Source organism: Alosa sapidissima, chromosome 17, assembly GCF_018492685.1.
Source record: "Alosa sapidissima isolate fAloSap1 chromosome 17, fAloSap1.pri, whole genome shotgun sequence".
Lineage (NCBI taxonomy): Eukaryota > Metazoa > Chordata > Actinopteri > Clupeiformes > Clupeidae > Alosa > Alosa sapidissima.
Window position 1 is genome coordinate 4,452,990 of NC_055973.1, and position 27,500 is coordinate 4,480,489.

The 27,500-nt window shown below is 46.3% G+C and overlaps 1 protein-coding gene across 1 annotated transcript in view; it reads right to left on the bottom strand.

Moving 5' to 3' along the window:
• LOC121688300 (cadherin-20-like) overlaps positions 1 to 27,500 on the bottom strand; it is an 89,361-nt gene that overhangs the window by 35,536 nt on the left and 26,325 nt on the right. The window contains 1 exon segment of the mRNA XM_042067790.1: positions 20,804 to 20,870. The gene's annotated coding sequence lies outside the window, so the exon portion shown is untranslated.

Sequence of the window (27,500 nt, forward strand, 5' to 3'; positions counted from 1 at the left end):
CACATTAAATTATCCGCTTCCCATCATTGTGTCAGCTTTTCTGCTGACGACAGCAACCACAACAAACAAACATCGTAGCATAGGCAACAGCCCCCCCCCCCCCCCCCAGGGACTCTGATGCCAGCGCCACAGGTTCAGATCGCCAAGTTACTGGCTACACACAGAACAGCTCGGGTGGGTGAATGGGTGCCCACATCAAGTCCTTGCATGTTGTGTGGTTATGTTGCTGATCGGATCATTAATGGCCACAGCAACAATGAGGAATGATCGCAGAATGCAGAGTGGTATTTATTGGTATTTGTTCACTCCCACATCAATTGCTTATGTTTTGTTTGACTATGTTGCTAATCGGATCATAAACGGCCATACAAATGCTGAGTCATAAGTGTAGTGTTTCTGGAATGGTACTTGATGGTATTTGTTTGTGCCCTACATGGCTTATGCTTTGTCTGGTAATGTTGCTGACTGGATCATAAACAGCCAACTAAGAGGAATGACTGCAGAATACAGAGTAGTAGTTATTGGTGCCTGAAGACTTATCTGTCGGCGCCTGCATCAATGGCCTGTATTCTAACACCTCCTCTGTATGTCTGAAATGGAATTAAGCTTTTTAGCCTTTATTGACAGGAGATCAGACAGGTGTGTACACACACACACACACACACACACACACACACACCGATACACACACACTAGACTCTCTCCCTCTCTCTCACACACACACACACACACCAAGGACAAGCAGCACGTTCTCTCTCTCTGTGTGTGTGTGTGTGTGTGTGTGTGTGTGTGTGTGTGTTTTGGACATACTGATCTGCTCTCACCTCAGTGCCTCCCAGTCAGAGTTAAATGGATTATAATTAAGTCTACAGAGCTGTGGGAGAGGCATAAACCTGGTGACCTTTGCACACACACACACACACACACACACACACACACACACACACACACACACACACACACGTACACTCTGACAGAGGAGATTTTTTGTTCAATATATGCTGCCATTTTCATGTCGCCTCAGACAATTGCCATCCCTTCATCTCTTTCTCTCTCTCTCTTACACACCACACACTATGTGTATGTGTGTGTGTGTGTGTGTGTGTGTGTGTGTGTGTGTGTTTGTTTGTGTGTCAGGTACGTGTTGTGGCTACTACTCGCTATGAACTCGGGAGGTTTGGAAACGAAAATAGTTTCTGGTGTCTGTTTCTGCTCTTCTCACAGATACAGACACATGGACCCCCCCCCCCCCACACACACACACAGAAAGAGAGAGAGATAGGGAAATAATGTTTCCTTTACATGTTGGGAGATGTACCATTAGTTTAGACCAGCCCACACACAGGTCCAGAGTAAATGTAAACAGTCCCCTATGGGAATGGAGATAACTGATTTCTCTTCCAGCAGGCAGAGTGCACTCCTCTGGGGAGACACAGTGTGCTGAAACGTATTTGCACCTGAACATACAAATACACGTGAATCTATCTCTCCCAGACACGCACGCACACGCGCGCACACACACACACACACACACACACACACACACACACACACACACACACACACACACACACACACACACACACACACACACACACACACACACACACATACACACACACACGAATCTGTATCTCCCACACACCTGTTTCACTACCACCACCACTCCTTCCCCAATCAATTTTCAACATCTGTCTTGTAGAGAAAGAGTTTTCAACATCTCTCTCACTCTCTCTCCCTGTCTCTCTTTGTATGTGTGTGTGTGTGTGTGTGTGTGTGTGCATGCAAATGGATGTAAAGGAATACTAATGCTTCTTATAGCCAGCAGTCAGCCCAACAGATACTCTGCCTAGATGCTGAGTGACTGAAGCTAAGCACAACTGGGCTTGGTTAGTGCTGGATGGGAGAATCTCTGGGATAATAAGCTGCCGCTGGAAGTGGTGTTGGTGGCTGGCTGGTAGGGGGCAGTCTCTCCTTTGGCCAAAAGTCAACCCCAATATCCCTCGGGTCCTTAAAGATCCCATGGCACTTATCTCAAAGAGTAGGGGGTCCTTTGGTGTCCTGGCTAAAATCTCAAACGTATTCAATCTGGCCCCTAATTATCCCCCAGTGGACCTGGCTTATCCACTCATTCCCTCACTGTCCACCTCAAGCAGGTGTGTGGTGAGCGTTCTGGTGCATAATGGCTGCTGTGCATCACCCAGGTGGATGCTGCCCATTGGTGGAGGCTAGTAAGGTTCCCCCTTCGCTGTAAAGCGCTGTGGGTGATGCAATGTAATGTAAAAATGCAATGTGTTGTTGTTATACGCAGTGATGCCAGTAACGACTGGTTAATGCCAGTCTATTTTGACCACTTTTTTCGGTAACGAGTAATCTAACGCGCTACTATTTACAAACCAGTAATCAGATTAAAGTTACTTATCTAAGTCACTGTGCGTTACTATTTTTGTAATTTTCCTTAGTAAAAAGATATATTCTTTGCTTTCTTCTTGTCTCGGGGATTAACGTCATGTAGGCTATGCCAACCTTTTCAGCATGAGGACAACTCACGTGTAAAACCACGCAGCGACACAAACGTAAACAATGGAGGGAGGAGAGAGATGCACATTTTATCTATACAGTCATTATTTTGAGTTTGTGTCAGCTAAACATGACAACATTAAGGTACATTGTACATTCTGTGCTGGCGACAAAGTGCTGTCTAGCTAGACATCCCAAGTCTCCCGAAGTTTTGGGAGTCTCCCACATATTGATATCCTGACGCCGTAAAGTAACTTAGTTACTTTTTAAAGGAGTAATCAGTAATCAGTAACCAGATTACTTTTTCAAGGTAACTGTGGCAACACTGGTTATACGACATTAAAAAGAAAAACACAGAAAGAAAGCAAAAAAGTGAGAGAAGACATTTTGCATCAAAGCCATTCTGCTAATTATGTAAATGCTCCACTAATGGCGCCTCTGTCACAGGCTGCCTACTGCAGTGATCACCAGTGTGCCGTGAGAGATCATCAGGTGTGCCGTGGGAAATTGTCTAATTTCACTTAATTGGTCCAAAAATTTTAGTTGTTGCAAATAGTAGGCTAGGATATGCCATTGTTGAGCATCTGTGCCTGCAATGTAGTGACTTGCTAAATAAATACTCTTTCATGTCCGTGGGTGACAGAAAAAGCGCAATAATGACCTTGTTAACTTAAGTGATGTGCACGAGAACTGGTGGTGAAAAATAGATATTGGAAAGCTAGATAACGCATTGGGCTCCCGAACATACGTAAATAGCAATGCCATCATGGGGGCAACAATTAGTGGAGGCCAATGGAGAAACAGGTGTCTCTGATTGGAAATCAGACAGGTGTCTCTGATTGTCAGCTAGTGTTGCCCAGAGCGTGTACTGTAGGTGCTTGCCTCCAGCAATATGATGGCCGCGTTCACGTAGCCTATGCCACTTAATAGGCTAGAACTCGTGGGACAGTCCGGTATCTAGCTTTCTAATATGGGTGAAAAGACATAGGGCCTAAAACAGCAAATCAATAGGCTAAACATAAATAAATAGGCCTCTGTCGTGGAAAAACTAGTCCACTTTCGAATCCACTAGCAATTTATCACTTGACTATTACTAATTAGCACTCTGGGACAAGGCGTCCGAAGGAGACAGAATAGACAGGAGATCTCTGAAGACTGCTGAATCTTTATTCACCGTATTGCAGTGATAATCCAGTCTAAATAATGTTCAGACCAGGTGTCAAGCATTAGGGTGAGGTGAGATGTCATCAGATGGCGGCCCCCGATGAGATCTGAAATCAAAATGGCTGCGGCCTATCTTTTATACTCCTTAACCTTGAAGTTGGGCCTTCTCGCCTCCCTCGAAAAACACCTGTTGGCCTATCAGCATCCACCAAGGTTACGGATATTGTCATATCATGCATAAAAATTATATGCAAAACTGTCTGATTCTGTTTTTTTCCAGTTACCATTACCTCATCCTCTTGCTCTTGACCGTCTAGGCCCAGTGTCACTGTGCACTCATTCACCCCACTCTTTGACACCTGGTCTGGTCTGCTTAAGATGTGTACAGGCCTTGAAGTCTCATAATAATTGCAGTAATATCAAAGTTTATAAAAAAACATACATGCATCCTTTAAGTCATAGAAATCCACCACACCTCCTTGAAAAGAAAAAATGCAGACTCTGAACTGAACTGTAAACAAATGAGAATAAAGTATTTTTACTATATTAGGCCACAGTGTGTAATTCTGTTACATTTTTGGTTGGTGGTGTGCCGCAGGATTTTTTTTAATATAAAAAATGTACCGTGGCTCAAAAAAGGTTGAAAAACACTGGCCTACTGATGCAAGACCAAACCATCCATCCATCCATCTATCTATCCATCCATCCATCCATCTATCCATCCATCCATCCATCCATCCATCCATCTATCCATCTATCCATCCATCCATCCATCTATCCATCCATCCATCCGTCCGTCCGTCCATCCATCCATCCATCCCTCAGATCTACTTTGCTTCAGAGTGAAGCAGGGGAGTAAGACAGAGGATGCAGTTAGAGAAGGTGAGAACAAGTGAAAGAAAAAGAAAGAGAGAGAAAAAGAGGGAGCAGAAAGAAAAAGAAAGAAAGAGAGAGAGTAGAGAGTGAGTAATTGAATTCATTTGGTTTTATCACCTCTTAGCTGATTGAAGCGCACCCTACCACTCCTGAATATAATGTGTGCTTTCTGTCGCTCCGGAGCTGGAGGTTCACGTCTTGGGTCCATCTGGTTAGCGGAGCCCTCCCCATCTATCTCTCTCGTCCCACACACACACACACACACACACACAGACACACACACACATACAGACACACACACACACACACACACACACACACACACACAGCCCCCCACCACCAACACACACACTCTCTCTCACACACACTCTCACACAAACACACCCCACTCACTCACAAACACACATGCTTTTCCTGTGGGTCCTCTCTCTCTCTCACACACAGATACACACACATACACACACACACACGTCCCCCAGCCGGCTGACCCTATCAGCACACCTGTGAGGAGATCACATTACATCACACAGCCAACTCAACAGGTTTCAAATGATTAATTACAACTAAAAGAATTCATTTGGTTTTCATTCATAATAGAGGCTTTTAAAAACGATTTCTTCATAGCTCATTATGGCGACTGGATGGCTCATGTCACTCTTCATCTCTCCCCTGCAGACACAGTTTTCTGTGAATATCTCGAGAAGCGTAGGGTTTAGGAGGACCATTTTTTTTGTATGTTGATCTCAAAGGGCCATGTCAACCCATTCCATAACCACTCATTTCATGTATAGCGCCACCTAGTTAAACACAAAAAAGTAAAAATGAGGTGTTGTAATCGCAGGTATCTGTGACCTAACATAGTCAAAACTGCACGAAATTGGAAGTGTAGGATCATTATGACACCCTCTGAAAGCACGCCAAGTTTCGTGGAATTCCATTCATGGGGGGCCACACAATAAATTAATTTATGTTACTATACACCAACTGGCCTGTAGGTGGCCGGAGACAGTTTTCTGTAAATATCTCGAGAACCGTAGGGCCTAGGAGGTCCACCTTTTTTTGTATGTTGGTCTTAAGGGGGCATGTCAACCTATCCCATTACCACTTATTTCATGTATAGCGCCACCTAGTTAAAAATTAAAAAGCAAAACATTAGGTGTTTTCATCACAATATCTCTGGCTGACATGGTCAAAACTGCACGAAATTGAAAGTGTAGGATCATTATGACACCCTTCGAATGCATGGCAAGTTTCGTGGACTTTCATTCATGGGGGGCCTTACAATAAAATAATGTATGTGTACATTTAGTGACCGTACACCAACAAGGATTCCCGGGACACTGAAAGACCGGGGTACACGAAATTTGGTGGGCATGTAACCCCACATGGATAGCATGGAACCATCGCTTTTCGTTTTGATCTGTAGCCCCCCTGCTGGACTGGACCCCCCGAAAGGAGTGTAGGGCAGACACAGTTTTCTGTGAATATCTTAAGAACCGTAGGGCCTAGGATGACCAATTTTTTGCGTATGTTTGCCTCCAGGGGTCATGTAAACCCATTCCATATGCACACATGTGCATAAACGGATACACACGCACACACATACATACTCACACAGTAGACATATATACGCATGCATGCACATGCACACGCACACACACACACAGGCACATAAACAGGCAAACACACACATGCACGCACACACACCCACCCACACACCCACACACACATAAACATGTACACGCACACATGCACACAATTCAAGAATTTCTCAGAATTATGAACAGGCAAGATGGGGGTGGGGTTGTATAAAATGTATATTACATGTGAAATCTATGAACTAATCATGTTTTGGTACTTTGGTACTGGTTGTCTAGCACAGGGGTCCCCAACCTTTTATGTACCATGGACCGGTTTGATTCCTATTTTTTTTTCACGGACCGGCGGGGGGGGTTTGGGGGTTCCATGTTCCATATGTGTTGTGCATGCATTACTTGAAAAGAACTAGCTCTAGTTATGTATAAACAGTGAAGGTAACGATCTCTTGTGAAAAACGTGAACTTGAAGTGAAAATTTAACAATATGAACTATGAATATTGAACAACTTGAAGCTACATCTATAAGTGTGAACATGCTTAACAAAATATTGGAACAAAACATGGGAACTAAACGTGCATTACGAATATAATCAGTGGGAGCCCTGCTTGTTTCCCTGCAACAAGAAGCTTCCATCTGGGGGTGATGGAAGACAGTGACACCCTCAGTGTGTTTGAAATGTCCAGTCGATTGCGCAATTTGTCTAGTTGCAGTCATTGCCGAAAACCCGGCCTCGCATAGAAGCGTGGTGGGAAACGTTTTCAGCGCTTTTACGGCTATCTCAGGATATTCTGCTTTGGTTTTGATCCAAAAACCCGCCAGAGAGGTTTCCTTATAAACACTCTTAAGACCACCGTCATTTGCAATTTCGATCAACTGCTCTTCCTCCTGCGCTGACAAGTTAGGACTATTCGGGATATTGACAAATGGGTTGCGGACCCACTCATTGGTTTGCCGTGGATCTTTGAAGGATGGGAAGTAACGCTCAAACTCATTTGAGAGCGCAACAAGGTGATCGCGCACCAGCTGCGAGAGAAAGGGCCCTGTCTCAGTCTCTCCCAAAACCCCCACTACTTTTTGGAACATATCAAATACACCCCGGTCCACTCGTCCCTACAAATCAAGCTTGGCTTTAAATGCAGCGACTTTATCTGCCAGTTTAAAGACAGTCGTCATTCTCCCCTGGAGTGACAGGTTGAGGTCATTAAGCAACCCGAATATGTCACACAGGTAAGCGAGTTTTGACACCCAGTCCTCATCACTAAAATGTGCAGCTAACGGTGACTTTTTTTCTGTAAGAAATCTCTGCAGCGGCTCTCGCAACTCAAACACTCTGGCCAGTGACCTGCTAAAGATGCTTGTTTTTTGTTGCTCATTCTAGCAGTTTAGCTAACTTCGTGTGACACTACCGTTCGCCAAGAACTGATCCAGTGAAGTGAGCTGACCTGAGGCTGCGCAGCGCTGAAGGCAATATGTAAAAGTGTTGACGGCGGGACAGACAGACGTAAGAAAATAGACCTTGCAAAATGCAAACATGCGTGCAATCAAACAACTGCATATAGGCCTATGCCTGTAAAAACGTGACATTATTGCTAATTAAATTTAGATTAGTTTGCATGCATTTTTTTTTTAAACTCATGTCGTAGGCTACGGCCCGGTTAGGAATGTTCTGCGGCCCGGTGGTTGGGGACCGCTGGTCTAGCAGATACCAGTGAGAATTGAGTGTGCATAATGCAATTCAGTGAGACAGTTAGAATCATATATGCCTTTCAGCGTGACTTATTTTTGTGGAAAACATGTGCTGGACTGGGCGGCGGTCATATTTTGTACCGCTCTGCGGTACATCTAGTTTTTTTTATTTTCAGTTTATTGTTTAGTTTACTTTTCATTTTAAGTTTCCTTCAGTTATTCTCCATCACTTATTCTATTGAGCTCTCTCTCCTTTATCATACTCGCTGTTTCTCTCCCTCTCCCTCTCTCCCTCCCTCTTTTGCTCTTTCTCTCTACCTCTCCCTTTCTCTCTCTCTCTCTCTCTCTCACTGTTTCTATCTCCCTCCCTCTCTCTCCCTCTCTCTCTCACTGTTTCTATATCTCTCCCTCTGTCTCTCCCTCTCTCTTGCTCTCTTTCTCTCTCCCTCTCTCTCACTGTATCCATCTCTGCCATTCTCTTATGCTCTCCCTCTCTGCCTCTCTCTCTTTCCCTCCCTCTCTCTCTCTCCTCCTCTCTCCTCTTCTCTATGAGGTATGGTGGTAAGTAGGTGTCGGAACAGAAGGCTCATTCCTGGTGGCTCCATGCCATCCACACACAGCACACAATCTGCATCAATTAGTTCAACAGGCCTGATATTGATCCTCTCTGAAAGAGCCGCCACCACTGCCATCAGCAGACACACGGGCAGGAGAGAAACATCGAGCTGGAGCTACAGTAATAAAACAACAACATCACTCTGACTATCCGTACAGCCCATTCTTGCCCTCACCATTTGAAGTATAGTCTCACCAGACGCGTGATGATGGGAGAGACATTTGGAAAGAGAGTAAACAAATCAACAACAACCACAACAACAGTCATCCACAAAAATATTCATACAAATATCTAAAAAAAAAAAAAAGTGTGATTCTTTGATGTAGGTTCAGAGATGGGTGCTTGATGTGAGCGTTTGGTTGTGTGTGTGCGTGCGTGGCTTGGCTGGGCTGTTTACAGTGGATCCAGACTGAACACCTGCCCTCGTCACACACACACACACACACACGCACACACACACACACACACACACACACAGAGACTGAGTACGTGCCCTCGTCCTCACACCAGGGAACAGGATCCGACAACATAGAGGGACGAGCGGCAGCCTGAGCCCAACACAGGAGCCGCTAACGCTAATGCTAACCCCCGCATTGTGCTGTCCTCATTATTGTCTCGTGAAAGGAAAGAGAGAGACAACAAGAGAGACAGGGGGAGGGTGTGTGTGTGTGTGGGGGGGGTGGTCTTTGGAGGAAGGACGAGAGCTAGAGAGTGATCTGGTTGAGCTCCAACACTAACACCTACAGATGGCATGCTGTTGTTGTGGTGTAAACTTAGAGAACCAAACGACCAGACTTCAATCTTTCCCTAAGCCCTTCTGTCCTAATGCAATACCCCCAAATCACCTCGAAACACCACTAGGCCTTGTCAAACACACATGCGCACACACGCACGCACGCACGCACACACACACAAACACACACACACACAAACACACACAGACACACATCCAATCCCACCCCAAGAGACACGCCCACACATGTACACACCACATACACACATACACACACACACATGTATACCCACAGCACACACACACACACACATACACACACAGATACCCACCACACCACCTCACCCCAACACACACACACACACACACCTCACACACCCCTCCCCAGTCCCTCCACAGTTTCGGGCAGGCAGTCGGGCGGGCGAACGCTCTGGGCGCTCTTAGTGGCCTCATGTTCGTGTTTACACACTGGAGGACGTCCAGACATTGGCTGGCTCAGCGGCCAAGAGACAGGGCTCGACTTCACAGTTCCAATAAACATCAATTAGCGCGGGATGAGCCACCGTTGCCCAGCAAACAAACGGCTTATACGGGAACGGGATGAAATGACAAGAACGTCTGCAAAAGAGTCCATCTGTGCAGAGCCGGCATCGCCTGAGATGGGGTTTGACCTCTGCTGGTGGGGGAACAGGAGTTTGGTTTTGGAGGCGAGGGGGACAGTTTTGAGTTGCGCACACACTACAAAACGACACAGTGGGAGGGTTTTTGATAATTCAAAAGATCTAGATAACAAGGTTGTCAGAGGGGAATCATTTAAGTGTTACGCAGGCAGTGAGAGGCTAGTCAGGCGAAGTCGCACAGGGCTTTCTGAAACCACACCCTACACTCTTTCCCTACTTGCTTTCTCTCCGTCTGTGCATTCACATGGAGCGTCCACCATATTAAAAGCCATGTGGAGTGTCCACCATATTAAGTGGCATGTGGAGAGTCCACCATATTAGTGCTATCAAAAACCAGCAGAAGTGGAAGTGGAATATAAAACACTCCAAGGGCAAGTGAAGTCTGAGGAGCCAGTTTGAGACTCTTTTTAAGTACAGTGCCTATAAAAGTATTCACCCTCCTTGGATATTTCTGCTTTTATTGCTTTAATAAATTGAATCTTTGTCAATTGAATTTGGCTAAAATCCCATCATTAATTAGCCTGGCGGGCCATCCTATATCATTGAAATGTATAGTCTGGAATCAAACAATTCACCTCGCTTAATCCAAGGGGCGGGCAGAGAATTGTCTTTCAAACTGCCTAGGCATGCAATAGGCCAGCGCTACGACCATATCCGTATCCGGTCGGCAAAATGGCAAATACATCCTTCTTCGAAAGGAATGACTTAAGTGCATTGTGTTGCTCAACTTTCAAAGAAAAGCACAAGTCCAACTCCTCCAAAGTTGACGCCAACGCCGATTCAAACAACCGCTCTTCGTTCGCCATAGCCACCTTCCTTGTTGTTCACCGTCGCAGGACTGTCGTTATCCTGTTAAGCCCGCCTTAAGACTCTCTAACAAAATAGAGCGCTGTGATTGGATGAAGTCCACGGCGTCAGCCAATAGAAATCCCTATGGTTTGATACTAGACGTACAGGCTGAGCAAATTAATTTGCCGCCGCTAGGGTGCGTCTAGATTTCTAGGCTAATCATTAATGTCAAAGTGAAAGCAAATTTCTACAAAGTACTTAAAAATATATAATTCAAAATAAGCAACTGCATAAATATTCACGCCCCCTAAAAAGTGACTGACCTGAATCAACAGCAGTCCAGCCAATTGGTAACCTGGCAATAGCCAGATGAATTTCGCTCCGCCTAGCTCCACTCATCCATCTGGAACCGATCCATTGAAGTGTTGCTTCAGAAGGCTGGGCCTAATCAAAAAATGCTTGCATATGATTGAATAAGCCACTTGTCCGTCATCTATTGACGTGCTACTTCAACCACTCACATCGAAGCCAACCCGTGACGCTAATAACAGACTCACAGTCGCTTCTACGCTATGTCACATCTATGAAACTCCCGCCCTGCGTCCTGATTGGCTAAACCATAAAGTTGGTTGGAGAAATCACTCTCAATGGAAGAGGTCCCAGATGGATGTGAGTGAAGCTAGGCGGAGCTAAGCGGAACGACATTCATCTGGCTAGGGTCAGGTTAGCCAATTGGTGCTAATAGTCTCTCAATTAGTGAAATGGGGATCGCCTGAGTGTGGTGAATGTGTATAGTATAGTAATATAAAGAGTCTGACACCTGCGCCTGGAAGGTCCAGTCACTGCTCAATCAGTATTCCTGGCCGTAATTCCACCATGAAGACAAAAGAACACTCCAAAAAACTCAAAGAAAAGGTTATTGACAAACATAAGTGAGGGAATGGATACAAAAAAATGTTCTAGTCACTGAACAGAGTTCAGTGAAATCCATCATTAAGAATGTAAGGAAAATGGCACGTGCAAATCTGCCTAGAGCAGGCCGTCACCACAAACTGAGTGACCGTTCAAGAAGAATAATGGTGGGGGAGGCCAACAAGGCACCTTTAACAAAGTTAAAAGTTTCAGCAGCTGAGATGGGATAAACTATGCATACAGCAACTTTTGCCCGAGTTCTTCACCAGTCAAAGCTCTATGAGTGAGTGGCAAAGCTCTTATTAAATCTCGACTAAAGTTTGCCCAAAGACATGTGGGAGACTCCCAGGTGAAATAGAAGAAGGTTCGTTGGTCTGATGAGACCTAAATTGAGCTTTTTGGCCATCAGACTAGATGCTATTTTTGGCGGGCACCAGACTCTGCACATCACCAAAAAGGCACCATCCCTAATTTGAAGCATGGTTGGGGGTAGCATCATGCTGTGGGGATACTTCTCGACAGCAGGCCAATGGAATGCTTGTAGAGGTAAATGTCAGACACCAAACAGGACGAGGACCACAAAAGCGTCACGTTCAAAAGTTTATTTAAGGGTTGGGGGTTTCAGGGGTTCCGGGGGGGGTACAGGAGTTCCAAGAGTCTGCGTGTGTGTGTTCCCCCAGTAGCCGAACAGCGAAGGCAGGAGCTGGATGATCCGGGAAGTCCTGGGGGAAACACACACACAACAGCAATTGAAACGAAGCAGCAGTACAGTCAAGGACTAGGCGGTATTCGTAGAAGAGGGACGGAAGGCAGGTCAAGATTACCGGGGCTGGAGAACACAGAAGTAGTCGAGCGGGTCCGGGATCACAGGCAAAGAGTCAGAGGCGTTTTCAATAAACAGGCAGGTAACTGGTGCTGGTTGCAGACGATCTGACAAGTGTGGACTGAAAAGCAAGGCTTTAAATAGAGGGCATGATGAGTGGTGAATGCAGTGCAGCTGGTAGGTAACGAGGGTGAGGCAGAGCAGAGCAGGAACAGGTGGAGGTCATCAGACTTCAATCAGCACGTGTTACCAGGCAGAGAGAGAGCTCATGACAGAACCCCCCCCCTAAGGGACGGCCCCAGAAGTCCCCAAGAGTGACACCACGTCGGGAGGGCGGAGGGGAGCCGGTGGAGGGCTAGAATTCCTCCGAGCGGTCCGAGTGAACATCCTCATCCTCGGAGGGAGCTGGAGGGTCGTGGACAGAAGACGGGACAGGTACCGAGACAGGGTCAGGGTCAGGCACATGACAGGAAGCCGGGCGGGCAGGACGGTTAGGGACCCCTCTGGGGCGGCCCCTACGGATTGCAGGTTGATCAGGATGCAGACGGTGGAAGTCGGCGATGAGTGTCCGGTCCACAATCCGACTGGCTGGCACCCAGGTTCTCTCCTCAGGTCCATAGCCCTCCCAGTCGACGAGATACTGGAGGCCCCTACCTCGCCGTCTGGACCGAAGCAGGCGTCGAACGGTGTACACCAGCCCACCGTCAACGAGGCGAGGAGGAGGAGGAGGAAGCGGCACGGGGACCAGCGGGCTTTCATGCGTCGGCTTGACTTTCGAAACATGGAAAGTAGGGTGCACCCTCATGGAGGTTGGCAACTGGAGCCGGACTGCGGTTGGGCTGATGACCCTCTGGATAGGGAACGGGCCGAGGAATCGAGGTGCCAGTTTACGCGATTCCACCCGCAGTGGGAGATCCTTGGCTGACAGCCACACCTTCTGGCCAACACGGTAGGCGGGTGCCGGCGATCTTCGGCGGTTAGCCCCAGTGGCATAGCTGACAGCTGACTTGAGTAGCGTGGCACGAGCTTGTGACCAGGTACGACGGCAACGGCGGGCATAGGCGAGGGCAGACTGGCAGGACACATCTCCTTCCTGGCTGGGGAACAGGGGGGGCTGGTAGCCATACACACACTGGAAAGGTGACATACCAGTGGCAGAGCAGGTGAGGGAGTTGTGAGCATACTCTATCCACATCAGTTGTTGTGCCCAAGCCTGGGGTTTGCGAGAAACCATGCACCGCAGCGCCTTCTCCAGCTCCTGGTTTGCCCGCTCGGATTGACCATTGGACTGGGGGTGGAACCCAGAGGTGAGACTCACTGTGGCCCCTAGAAGACGGCAGAACTCCTTCCAGAATGTAGAGGTAAATTGCGGGCCTCGGTCAGAGACAACATCCCTGGGCAGCCCGTGTAGACGGAAGACATGATCAAGAACAGCCTGGGCAGTCTCTCTGGCAGATGGCAGTTTAGGGAGGGGAATGAAGTGTGCCATCTTGCTAAACCGGTCAACCACAGTGAGAATGACAGTCATCCCACCTGATGGTGGGAGGCCAGTTACAAAGTCCAAGGAGACGTGGGACCAGGGTCGTGTGGGCACAGGCAAGGGCTGGAGTAAACCAGCGGGGGGCCGAGTGGAGGACTTGTTCTGATTGCAGGTGGGGCAGGCACGGACGAATTCTCGGACATCCCTTCTCAAAGACGACCACCAAAAGCGCTGGGCAAGGAGATGGCAGGTGCGGGCGGAGCCCGGGTGGCAGGCAAGGCGGGAGTTGTGTCCCCACTGTATGACCCGGGACCTCAAATTATCTGGGACGAAGAGACGACCGTCTGGGCATGCACTGGGACTGGGATGGTCACGGAGGGCCTCTTGAATTTCCTCCTCGATATCCCAGGTCAGGGCAGCTACAACGCAGGGATCGGGCAGAATTGATGCAGGTTCCTGGGAAGGGGCGTCATCCTTATGAAACTGACGGGAGAGAGCGTCCGGCTTGGTGTTCCGAGAACCTGGGCGGTATGACAGGGTGAAGTTGAATCTGGTGAAAAACAAGGCCCAGCGGGACTGTCTGGGGTTAAGACGTTTGGCATTGCGGATGTATTCGAGGTTTTTGTGATCGGTCCAGACCAGGAACGGAACTGTGGACCCCTCCAGCCAGTGACGCCACTCCTCCAGGGCAAGCTTGACAGCCAACAGCTCACGGTTTCCAACATCATAATTGCGCTCTGCAGGTGAAAGCCGGCGAGAGAAAAATGCACAGGGGTGCAACTTGTTGTCCTCCTCTGCCCGTTGAGAGAGTATGGCCCCGACTCCCACGTCTGAGGCATCCACCTCGACAACGAACTGCCGGTCTGAATCCGGCATCTGGAGGATGGGGGCAGTGGTGAACCGGGCCTTGAGGGTATGAAAGGCTGTGTTGGCCTCTGGGGTCCAGGAAAAGGGGTGTTTGATGCTGGTCAGAGCTGTGAGGGGAGCGGCGACGGAGCTGTAGTTCCGGATGAATTTCCGGTAGAAATTGGCAAAACCGAGGAATTGCTGCAGCTTCTTCCTATTCCCCGGAACTGGCCAGGAGGTAACTGCCGAGACCTTTGCGGGGTCCATCTGGATATTGCCTTCAGCGACGATGTATCCCAGGAATGACACAGTCTGAGCATGGAACTCGCATTTCTCCGCCTTGACATAGAGAGAGTTCTCCAGGAGCCGTCGAAGAACCAGCTGGACATGACGGGTGTGTTCGGACAGAGTTCTGGAGAAAATTAAGATGTCGTCCAGGTACACGAAGACGAATTTATTCAGCATGTCCCGCAGCACATCATTCACCAGCGCCTGGAATACCGCTGGGGCGTTGGTGAGGCCAAATGGCATTACCAGGTACTCATAATGGCCGGTGTGGGTGTTGAATGCTGTCTTCCACTCGTCACCCTCCCTTACTCGCACTAGGTGGTAAGCATTTCTAAGGTCCAGTTTGGTGAAAATAGTGGATCCCTGGAGCAATTCAAAAGCAGAGGTGAGTAAAGGCAGAGGGTACCGGTTCTTCACTGTGACATCATTCAGACCTCGATAATCAATGCAGGGGCGAAGAGAACCATCTTTCTTTCCCACAAAGAAGAACCCGGCACCAGCAGGAGAGGAAGACGGGCGGATGAGTCCAGCTGCCAGGGAGTCCCTGATGTAATCCTCCATAGTTTTTCTTTCAGGAGGGGATAGTGAGTAGAGGTGACCTTTGGGTGGAGCAGTCCCAGGGAGGAGATCAATGGCACAGTCGTACGGACGGTGTGGGGGCAGAGATGTGGCTTTGGTCTTGTTGAACACCTCTCGGAGGCCATGGTAACATTCAGGGACATTAGAAATGTCGTGGGCAATGCTGGGGGGTACTGAGCCGGGGGGCAGCGAGGCAGCACGCAAACAGGTCAGGTGGCAGGCATTTCCCCACTCTTTCAGTTCCGGAGGCCCAATCGAGGTGAGGATTGTGGAGACGGAGCCAAGGGTAGCCCAGGATTAGGGGTTGGCCTGGAGAGCTGAGCAGGTGGAAGCGGATGGTCTCTCGGTGGTTTCCTGACACCATCATTGAGATGGGGGCTGTGATGCTGGTAACTGTGCCAATTGCGTGACCGTCCAGGGCCCGGGCTGGAACAGGAGTGGACAAGCGATGGCTTTCCAAGCCCAGCTGACGAGCAAGTCCTGTGTCAATAATGTTTGCTTCTGCGCCAGAGTCCACCAGGGCTGCCAGGGTGTGGGTGGAATCAGACAGGTGAAGACAGACTTGGATGAGGGGTTTACGGCTGATGGAGGGCTGAATGTTCATTGAGCTCATCCGGATTCCTCCTACATCTGGTGAGCTCCGGCTTTTGCTGGACAGGTGGCGACTCGATGACCATCACCACCACAGTACAGGCACAAGTTGGAGGTGATGCGTCGCTGGCGCTCTGCAGGGGTTAGGGAGGTGCGGCCAATCTCCATCGGTTCAGACTGGTCCGGCTGGCTAGATGGTGTGGCAGGTGCGGACAGAAGGGCAGTTGGGGCACTCCGTGTGCTGGTGGATGGACTCTGGCGCCCTCTCTCATGACGGCGGGCCTGGATCCTGCGGTCGATGCGGACAGCCAGAGCAATGGCTTCATCAAGAGTGGGGGGTTGATCATGGGAAACCAGCTCGTCCTTTATGTAGTCCGCCAGGCTGTGGAGGAAAGCATCCACCAATGCTTCCATGTTCCAGGAGCTCCGACTTGCCACGGTTCGAAAGTCGATGGAGTAATCCGCAACAGTCCTTCTGCCTTGGCGAATACTCATCAGGATCCGAGATGCCTCGGCTATTGTGGATTCCAAATCGAATACCTTGAGCATCTCCTCTGCGAATAGGTTGAAGGTTGCACATGCTGGGGTCTGGCGCTCGAACTCCGCCGTTCCCCAGAGTCGAGCTCGGCCCGTCAGGTGAGTGATCACGTAACCGACCCTCGCCCCTTCAGTGGCAAAAGTCCTGGGTTGCAGGGTAAACTGGACACGGCAGCTCGTCAGGAACGCCCGTACCTGGGTTGGGTCGCCGCTGAACCGCTCTGGATTGCCGATCCTGGGTTCTGGGGCTCCGGCAGCCACGGTAGCAGTGGACTGGGCAGGAGACTCGGGTGCTGGGCCGGTGAGCAGGCTGGCTGGGGCTGGGCCGGTGGGAGCAGGCAGAGGAGAAAGGTTGGTGAGAAGTTGAATGATCATTGCAAGTTGTTGCTGTTGCTGCTGGAACTGCTGACGCTGGCTCAAGCCGGCTTGAAGTAGGGAGGCAATGTCAGCAGTGTTGCGGTTTACCTCTCTCTCTGTCTCTTCCAGGCGTTGCATGGCGGTGGGTGGTTCTGGCTCGTCGGTTTCCATGCTGGTTCGACCGTGCGCTGGGTCCATGTTTGGTCAGATCGTACTGTCAGACACCAAACAGGACGAGGACCACAAAAGCGTCACGTTCAAAAGTTTATTTAAGGGTTGGGGGTTTCAGGGGTTCCGGGGGGGGTACAGGAGTTCCAAGAGTCTGCGTGTGTGTGTTCCCCCAGTAGCCGAACAGCGAAGGCAGGAGCTGGATGATCCGGGAAGTCCTGGGGGAAACACACACACAACAGCAATTGAAACGAAGCAGCAGTACAGTCAAGGACTAGGCGGTATTCGTAGAAGAGGGACGGAAGGCAGGTCAAGATTACCGGGGCTGGAGAACACAGAAGTAGTCGAGCGGGTCCGGGATCACAGGCAAAGAGTCAGAGGCGTTTTCAACAAACAGGCAGGTAACTGGTGCTGGTTGCAGACGATCTGACAAGTGTGGACTGAAAAGCAAGGCTTTAAATAGAGGGCATGATGAGTGGTGAATGCAGTGCAGCTGGTAGGTAACGAGGGTGAGGCAGAGCAGAGCAGGAACAGGTGGAGGTCATCAGACTTCAATCAGCACGTGTTACCAGGCAGAGAGAGAGCTCATGACAGTAAAAGAAAAATTAATTCAGCAAAATATATGGAAATCCTATCTTATGGAGACCTATCCAGGCAGACTCCATGTTTTAACTGCGGTCAAAGGTACAAAAAAAAGCAGTAACAGTGGAAATATCCAAGGGGGTTGAATACTTTTTAAAAGGTATTGAGGCTGTTTTGCCTTCTTATCTTCAAAAAAATGTGTATGGGGGGGGGGGGGGGGGGGGGGGGCTGGATGTTGCACAGGCTTTGAAGGATCAACCAGACAGAAGGGTTTCAGGTGATGCTGTGACTATGGCGGAACAGGCAACAGAGGAAGGATTATGTGCCGCACATGTTGTGGCGAGACCATTGGGAGATTGTGGGTTTCAATGGAATATCAACTAATGGTTGAGGGGGCATTATTGCAGGTTGTGAGGCAGCAGTCAGGGGGAAGGTTTTTGGCTGTCAGTGGGAAGTGGATGTGCTGGGGCAGATGGCAGCAGTCTGTTGTGTCACTGAGTGTGGGCAGATGAGTTAGGTTCAAACTGTTGTTTGAGAGCATAATTACGTGAATTGGTGGAGTTATGAGCAAGAACATTTTCATTAACACAAGAAAAGGCTTATCAAGTCGATAAACGATCGCAGCGCAAACCAGTAGCCGACTCTCCTCTCACATTCATTCACTGTGGTTTGTGCTGCATTCGTTAATCGACTTGTTAAGCCTTCCTTCAAGGTAGCCACAACAGAATGACAGCTAAGGTAGCCTAAAAACACACTGTTTATAAAATAACATTTTTATAACCTTTCGAAACACTTGCAACGTTTACAATACTTTGATTTGTCAAAGCAAACCTCATCACACTACCACAGAAGTGTCATTCTATGTTAAACATTGTCAGTGGTGTAAAATAGTTTGTTTTTGACATGATTCTATATGCCCGCTTCACTTTCACTGTAAGACCATTTGGTGTTAATGCAAACAACGTTCTTGCTCAAAACTCCACCAATTAACACAATTACAGTATGCTCTCAAACAATAGTTTATACTATTAGCTTCTGAAAATAGGTTGAACATTCATTTAACCTTCTAACACTGTTCTGGTCAAAAATGACCGATTTACACATTCCCTGTACCATAAATATGCCATATGCATTTTTCATCAGATTGCCTCAAGACCTTATGATATCCTTCACAAAAGGCATTTGAACACATGAAATTCATTGTGACTAATTTCATTGAATTTTGAGTGATTTATTCTTTTTGTTTATGGTCAAAAATGACTGCCATAAGAAATTAATGCAAAAGAGTATAATTTTCATCAAGGAGATTAAAGACATCTCCATACACGCACTCCTACAACTTTCCTGTGCTTGTGTGCCCATTCTACACAAGAAAGCTTAGAGTAAATTATGGGAGCCCAGTGTTTTCTTGAACTAATGTACTTCTCCCCCAATGTGAACCACACCTGCCAAACAAATTAATTATGTGTACATTATGGGAACCCATGTGAGCAAATATATTGCCTATATGTAATACTTAGGGGCAGACGTGGCCTACTGGTTAGCACTTCGGACCTGTAACCGGAGGGTTCGAACCCCGACCAGTAGGGACAGCTGAAGTGCCCTTGAGCAAGGCACCTAACCCCTCACTGCTCCCCAAGCGCCGCTGTTGATGCAGGCAGCTCACTGCGCCAGGATTAGTGTGTGCTTTACCTCACTGTGTGTGTGTGCTGATCCTTTACTTTTTAATTATACTGGCATATGTCTGTTTCTTTCCACACTTGCAACTGCCTGTACACTTTATGTGTGCCTCCTCATTTATTATTTCATTCTACTTTCTTTTTACTTTTTTACCCTACAATGTTCAGTGCTTTGAGTACATGATAAAGCGCTCTACAAATAAAATGCAATCAGACTGCATGTTTTGCACTGGGGTTTGAGGCCAGGTGGGGTGACTGCTTTCTCCTGTTGCTACATAATAAGTGAAAGGGCTTGCTGTGATGCTAACGGAAGTGTGCTCAAAGTAAGAGCTGTATGAGGGCCCCCATGGAAAGTGAGGCACCCATTAGTGAGGCACCCTCTGTCTGTGATGAACAGTGGATGGAAGGATGTACGAGGGGCACCTGTATGTGTGAAGTGCATGAGTGTGCTTCATGAAGTTTTACAGAATGCCAGCACTATGGTTGAGTATGTGCCCTGACTACCATACCAACATCCATTGATGCAACAAATCTTAAAAATATATACATAAAAAATATTATTATTAAGTAAGTATAAGTAAGTATAAGTAAAAATACTCCCTACTCCCGTGAGGGAAATTTGGTCTCTGCATTTATCCCAATCCATGAATTAGTGAAACACACTGCACACAGTGAACACACACTAATCCCGGCGCAGTGAGCTGCCTGCAAAAACAGCGGCGCTCGGGGAAATTTAAGTATCAAATATTACTATTGTTTTAGTGTACATTTTTAATTTATGTTAAAATAAGAGCAGTTAAAACTGTACGGTCAAATTTTACCGCAAACAGTAAGGCGGGGATCACATTAGCCAGCGGCAAGCGGCAGGTTTCCTATTGTTCTCTATGGTTCGGTTCAACTTTCAAAGCGCAACGCGAGCATATTCATGTGACAAACCGCTTGTGTTGCTTAGGAATGAGATAAAACTTATTATGGTCTGAGCGTTGCGTTACGTTTGCCGTTGCTGCTTGCCGCTGGCTGATGTGATCCTCGCCTAAATGAAGGGGGGTAGCAACGAACAGTGTTTAAAGGTTAATGGAAAATCAAGAAATGAGAGCAAGTAAGCAGCACCAAAACTGTATGTAATACTGATCACTCATCTCTCTCAGGTGTTAGATTTTTAGACTTAGTTAGATAGATAGATAGATAGATAGATAGATAGATAGATAGATAGATAGATAGAGGAAGACGGCCAATAGATAGATTTCAGTCTGCCTATTCTCACTGTACACATACAAGTACAATTTAGCAGTACTTACAGTACCGTAGGGAAGCTCTTCTATCTTTATGCCAAGACCTCTTTTCCTCTTGTGTTCTTCCTCGACCCTGTAGTGAAAAGAGTAGAACGGAGATCCATGAAGTGTGTATCTGAGATCCATGGAGTGTGCATCTGTCATCCATAGTGGAGGAAGCAGTAAACATTTACAGCACTCTACACTCTATTACAGTCTCCCATAGGTGGATGTTTTTTCACTGAGTTCCCCAGCCCTGGTCTCCCATAGGTGTGTGTTACTGTGTTCCCCAGCCCTGGTCTCCCATAGGTCGGTGTTTTTTACTGTGTTCCCCAGCCCTGGTCTCCCATAGGTGGGTGTTACTGTGTTCCCCAGCCCTGGTCTCCCATAGGTGGGTGTTACTGTGTTCCCCAGCGCCGTTTTTTACTGACTCCCCCAGCTCTGGTGGACATTCATACATGTGGGTTTGCTTATGTGATCCGGACGCTACTAGTTGCCCTACACCTCAGTGTGTCTTCACTAATGTTCACATACAGTAGATAAGACAGCTGTCATAGAAAGTCCCCTTATAAAAGGAGCATGGATCCACGCCTGTGAGTCCTGACCCACCCATGTGTTAGGCATAGGGGTCTTGTTGTAGACGTGTTCACCCATGTGTTAGGCATAGGGGTCTTGTTGAAGACGTGCCCACCCATGTGTTAGGCATAGGGGTCTTGTTGAAGACGTGCCCACCCATGTGTTAGGCATAGGGGTCTTGGTGAAGAGGTTTTCACCCATGTGTTAGGCATAGGGGTCTTGGTGAAGACGTGTTCACCCAGCATGGTTCACCCAGTAATTCCTGCTTCATGTGTTTTCCTTTCTTTACACTATTTAAATCTATTTCATTCTTTTTGTTTTATAAACATAAACAGAAAGCCCATACTGTAGGTACAGGAACAAAGCCTAGTCTCACCGTCAGGCGCGGATCAATGCATAGGCTAGATATGGCTGCAGCCTAGGGGCCCCACGTGTGCCAGCCTGCCAGGGGGCCCCCCATTGCCCATAAAAAAATAAATAATTCATTCAAATTTACATAAGAAAATAAAACTTAAACTTCATTTGCCCAAAATAAATATTTAAAGTAGTAAGGCTCTGATTGGGTAAATATACGGAGTTTATGGTCAAATTAGGTTTTAAAAATATGCGTCATTCATAGGCCTAGGCTACAGTTCCGTTGGACACCTTGAAAAAATGTCAGAAAGAAGATATGAGAGCGGGGTTCAAAAGCGAATGGCTCTAGTGTAAGAGCTAAAGAACAGCAAGACCAACATCCCCTGCAAAATTTGTTCAAAACTGCTGCATTAAAGTTAAATCTGCTGAGGTCTTATCACAACATAGTAGACTAAACTAAGTTAAGTTATGCAATCAAGCAGTATCTCAAAGCTAACGTTAGAATACTGGATGTCGAGTTTAGCATGCATACTTAAGATACTTGTCAATTTCGTTGCTCATGCAGGGCTCATTTTATTGACTCTGACACTGAATGTTTGCAAAATCCCGATGTAAATGGAAAAGTGTGTTCCAAGACTCAAAAGTGCTTGTCCCAAGGAGAAGTACGAACTGTTATTTGAACTAATTACGTTATAAATTGCATCCACACATCAGCAGCCTTTTAAATGTGTTAGTGTTACAATTGCAGGGGTTCACTCAGGAACGTCTTTAAGTGACAGGCACTCAATTAGACCTAAACTTTATTGAATGCTACCTCTGACTAAGAATGCATTACTTTATACTTGTATAGTCTTTTATTTTGGAATTTTAAGAGCAATAAACATATATTGCCATGTTAAGGAATTCATGTCTTTTCATTCAGATATGTAAATCAACATGTATAAATTACTATTAGTCAGTTAATGGGGAGATATCTTGAATTTCCCCTTGGGGATCAATAGTAAGTATCTATCTATCTATCTATCTATCTAGATAATCGATAATCTAATCGAATCGAATCGAATCGAATCGAAATCGAATCGGACTGAAAAAATGAATCGTTAGATTAATCGTTTATCCCAGCCCTAGTTCTGCTGGTGTTTCACCACTGTCTGATCAGAGAAGCTGCTCTCCTCAGCTAGCAAAGAGCAAGCAAAGATCATTGATCAAATGGTGAGATTTAAACAGAAGGAAAGAGAATAGTTCTCTCAGTGGACTCTACACACTGCACCCTTCCCCCTCACACACACACACACACACACACATACACACGCACACACACACACACACACACACACACACACACACACACACACACACACACATACACACACACACACACACACACACACACACACACACAGAGTTCATTTGCTTCTGCTTGGTAATGATTTCAGATATCCAGTGATGATAACCCAATAATTTCAGCCACCTTCAGCATCGATCTCCTTCCCTCAAGACAGTATGTATGGCCATGACATATCTAAACACACACACACACACACACACACAAACGCACACACACACACACACACAGGGTGCTGTAGGCTACGTGCATTCTCTCTCCTGCTGATTTGCGTTCAGTAGCCAAGTGCGTAATATTGCAAAAGTTGAAAAAGTGTTTATTGTAGCCTGCAGAAAATAAATAGCCTACTATCATACTGTCAGTTAATTGGCTACAGTGCAGTGAAGTTTGTATAGGGCAACTTGAAGTTTTATGAAAATAATTTACGAACCAGAACATAAAGACCATGAAGACCATGAAGCTTCTATTTCTTGCAGCTGTTAAAACACCCGCTAGATAGTTTAAATACCCACCAACATTCGTTTTTGCAGTACAGATTATTTCTGAAAGTTATTTGTCTACTAGGCATAGCCTACTGGCTGATTTATCAAACGAGTGCTTTCTCGTTCGTCCTCCGCAAACTACAGGTGTTTCGGTAGAGAGTTGAATGTCACATTGAATAAGCGATGCCAAGCAATTTCTGTAACACTTTTTGTGACATTCAGCTAATATCTCCTCATTTAATGTAAGTTCCTTCGGACAATAGGCCTACTTTCTATACGTGGAGTTGTCCTCCATCTCAGTTGCATCAGTTTTCTAATTTTGAAGGTTCTAAAATATGACGATATGCTTCACTGAATCCTTCTCGTTTTCTTTCATTTGTCCAGCTAACTTTTCCATTGAAACTAGCCATTTATGATGGATTACACAGTCGACATTCAGAAATGTCCTGCACGATCAAGGCCAAATTAAGTTATCACGCAGCCACTGTGTCAGCAGCATGAGTGCTGACGGTGACGGTGCGTTTCTGATGTCAGATTATTATGTAGGCTAGCCTACTAGACTGTTCTCACGTTGCAGCGCTTTACTTATATGAAGTAGCATTACAGTTTTTCTCAGTCGCTTTGGTGCTTTTTTCAGATCAGAATGAAAATTCTCATAACTATTAGTTCAACCTCCACAACATTTAGTCATTTGTGCACATCATAGTAGCAATTTCTCCTTCCTCTGAACAAATTGAACATGTATCAGTTGCTTTCATACAATTCTCTGCTGTTTTTTAACATTATCATTTGCTTATGTCATGTCAGTCAAAATGAACTATACTTACGGATGCTGAATAGTCCTTCCTAATAAAACTAATAGTCTTCATTTCATTGCTTGAGTCATTACATACAAAATTGTTGAACTAGTTATCAAATTCTGTCACAATGCTGTAGAATTGCAAAGAGCATACAGTAAAAATGTACGTATTCAGTGTCTTGTACTCACTTACTCCCCTTATGTGTAACTTTACTGTAGTTTTCAAATGGCTGTACAAGTACTGTATAGTGCTGTCTTGAGCATGTTCAGGTAGTGTCACCGAGTTCTGACCTTTTTTTGCATTGGAAAACACTGAGAGAACTGTGATAATGAAAACATGACAAAGCCATTTGACTATCTTGTTCATAAACGATGGTATCAAGACTTCTCATTTTGATGACACTGACAGTTTCATTGACATAAATATTTGCTTTTGAGGAATGGACTATCCATTTTGAGCAAGTGATGTGCTTTTGCAGGTCATCCACTAGGTTTTGCAGTTTGCACTAATTGTTTTGAGAAATGCACTAACTGCTGTGCAAATGTTAATAGTGATGTGAGAAAAGCACCAAAGCGACTGAGAAAAACTGTAATCAATATGAGGGGCAGAGGGGGATAAATGTTGTCCCCCCCGGCGATGAAAATAATTAACCAGAGGGGGGGAAATCCTACCCATCCCCCCCCACAAATCGCACCCTGCACACACACACACACACACACACGCACACGCACACACACACACACACACACACACACACACAGTACGTATGGCCATGACATATCTACAGTATGGCTGCCACTGCTATACAATACCAAGACCATGATCAGCATAATAAACAAATGAAAAGTGTTTACTATAAATCAGAGTGGACAAACCACTCTGATACAGGACAAACCACTCTAATATAGGACAAACCACTCTGATACAGGACAAACCACTCTAATATAGGACGAACCACTCTAATATAGGACAAACCACTCTAATATAAGACAAACCACTTTAATATAGGACGAACCACTCTAATATAGTATAGGTCAAACCACTCTAGTATAGGACAAACCACTCTAATATAGTATAGGACAAACCACTGTAATATAGTATAGGACCAGTGCTCGAATTACGTGGGAGCCAGAGGGAGCCGAGCTCCCATAGAGTGAGGACTGGCTCCCATGAAAGCAACAAAGTAAAAAATCTGAGGGGGTCTCTGATATCTGAAGGTGTCTGGCATTGTAATTTAATCTTAAACAACCGCTCATTATCTATCCCTATGCGATCTCTTACCATTACAGACGTGAAATTAAAATATAGGCTACTACAGGACGTAGACCTACCCTACGCTCTTGAACGCAGCATGATGACACCACACCACTAGACTATATGAGCAAACCGCATACGATCGATTTGACAGCACTCGCAAGTCTGAAGAAGTTACCCTGCTTTGATAAGAATGTTTTGTGTATTTACATAGGCGTTCATTGGGCTAGCCTACATGAGTTGATACGTGCATAAAAGTCCTGTTTGCTGTTGAACTTGCGCCTTACCTCTTCTATGTTGATTAACAAAGCTATAAATTATGGCCCATAATGCAGCTTACTTCAATGATTCTGTGAACTGATCTGTAGCTATCCTCTTTCATTCAGAGCTCCGGAAAGTTCCCAGATATTTTGAAACACCTGTTAGCAATCTCTGATGGCAGAATAGCCTATTCAATGTCTACCCGACAACATCTCAGTCCAAATTCCAAAATTGTTCGTCTATTTATTCCCACGGTTCAACACACGAGACGACTGAACGCCCAGGTGTTGTTATATGTGCACATTAGCTTATAATACTAGAACATAGTTTGGCTGCAATGGCTTTATTATTTTCTGCCAGTTAGTGCATTTTCCCTGTGTATAAGTTATACTACATGCATTATTGTGTTTGACACTGAGGATAGGCTAGCTGAGACGGTGGGTCAAATGAGTTGTGAAATTGAGAATGGCACTCAGAGTAAATCCTTTAGTCTATCTTTGTATTGTGAAATTAAAATTAAATATGGAATATTACAATCAATAATATGTTGAAATGAATTAAAAGGAATCAATTTCTATGAAAAATCTCTGTCTATTGTGTGCGTGTGTCTAGGCCTATCGTGCACATATAGGCTACTGCGCAAAAGCGCCACTCGCGCCTAGGCTATTTACAGTAATTGTATCGCCTTGTTAGGCTATGCGCGGGGTGTGCCAACTTTTTATGAGATAGAGAGACCCCCTTAAAGACAAAAAGATAATTCGGGCCCTGTATAGGACAAACCACTCTAATATAGTATAGGACAAACCACTCTAATATATGATGAACCACTCTAATATAGTATAGGACAAACCACTCTAATATAGTATAGGACAAACCACTCTAATATAGGACGAACCACTCTAATATAGTATAGGACAAACCACTCTAAAATAGGACAAACCACTCTAGTATAGGACAAACCCATCCCTACTGCACAATGGATGGTAATTGTTGCCAAGTAATGGGCAACAGGATAAGCAAGAGCTCAATTCAAATCAATCTGTCACAGACATCATCAGTGCTCTTGTTCACCATCGATAACAAACTTCTGATTCCCTCGTATGACCAATCAGAGTCGAGTATTTTTGTGAGGCACATAATAAAGAAAGAAAATACTGTCCAAAACATTGGATTTGGAACAAACTACTAGCCGGGCTAACTCTGAGTGTCGTGAGTCTGTTTTGGGTGTGATAGGAGCCCCGGTGCTCTGGGAGGACTCAGAGACCTGAGGAGGGTACAGCAGGCACGCACATCCAAGGAATCTGAACCATGGGTGCTGGGCCAAGACAAAAGTGATAACTAGGAAAGTCCACACAGCAATCGCTCCGGAGCAAAGAATCTTTTAATCTGAGACTCAGAGACCTCCCTGTGTCACTCCAGCTGGCGTTCGGTCGCGTCCAGCAGGCTGGAGCATGCCAGCCCCGCGTCCAGCGAGAGACCACAGCCGGCAGAAATATTTCACCTGTTCTGGCAAAGAGCCACAAGGTGGATCAGAACCAGACAAAGACACAGCAGCAGGAACAACAGCACCCCTCAGAGAACTGAGGCACTGGGCTCTGCTTCGCTCTGCGATGTGAACGTGGATGTGGATGTGGATGTGGATGTGGATGTGG